Source organism: Neomonachus schauinslandi, chromosome 7, assembly GCF_002201575.2.
Source record: "Neomonachus schauinslandi chromosome 7, ASM220157v2, whole genome shotgun sequence".
NCBI lineage: Eukaryota > Metazoa > Chordata > Mammalia > Carnivora > Phocidae > Neomonachus > Neomonachus schauinslandi.
The window spans coordinates 129,894,151-129,894,940 of record NC_058409.1 but is presented as its reverse complement, the minus strand read 5'-3'; positions in this window follow the sequence as shown (position 1 = coordinate 129,894,940).

Sequence of the window (790 nt, the reverse complement as noted above, 5' to 3'; positions counted from 1 at the left end):
GCTGTTTCAGTGATGCAGCCTTAAGAGAGTAAGGAGTTGTTGAGACTATTTAGACTGAGTATATGACTGAATTCAGTTAAATCCTTTATATAAACTTTTAAGATTCTGGCAGGCAAGTGCAGAGATCTACTTGTCCTGTTGCTGCCCAAGACAAGCTTCAGATGTAAGTTCCCTTGCTGATTAAACCTGCCACCTCTCAATCTGGAGTGGCCTGCCTCTTTCTTCCATCTCCCCTTGCCGTAGGTGTAGAGGAACCAGTTGTGAACCAACAATCATTCTAGTAGAAGTGGACAGATGAAAAAATTAAATGATAAACAAATTAGCTATCATGTTCAATGGTGATATTTGCTGTGGAAAATACTTATTTTAAAATAAGTTGGGAAAGGAGAAATGGGTTTGGGGGGTTGTAGTTTTAAAAGTGGTGTTTTAACCAGGACTTGAAGGAAGATCTATGGTTAACTTCATGGGTATCTGGGGAAAAATAATTCCAAGGATAGTGATCAGTCAGTTCAAAGGGAAAATGCTTAGCATTTTTAAGGAACAACAAGGAGTCCAGAATAACTAAAGTGAAATGAGTTAAGGAAATAGAGGAGAATAAGATCAAAGAGATAATGGGAACTTGATCTATGATATGGTAGATCCTTTGTGAGGACTGACTTTCACTGTGAAGAACAACTGATAAATTTTGAATAGAGAAATGAGATGCTCACACTTAATTAAAAGGAAGGAAGGAAGGAAGAAGAAAGAAAGAAAGAAAGAAAGAAAGAAAGAAAGAAAGAAAGAAAGAAAG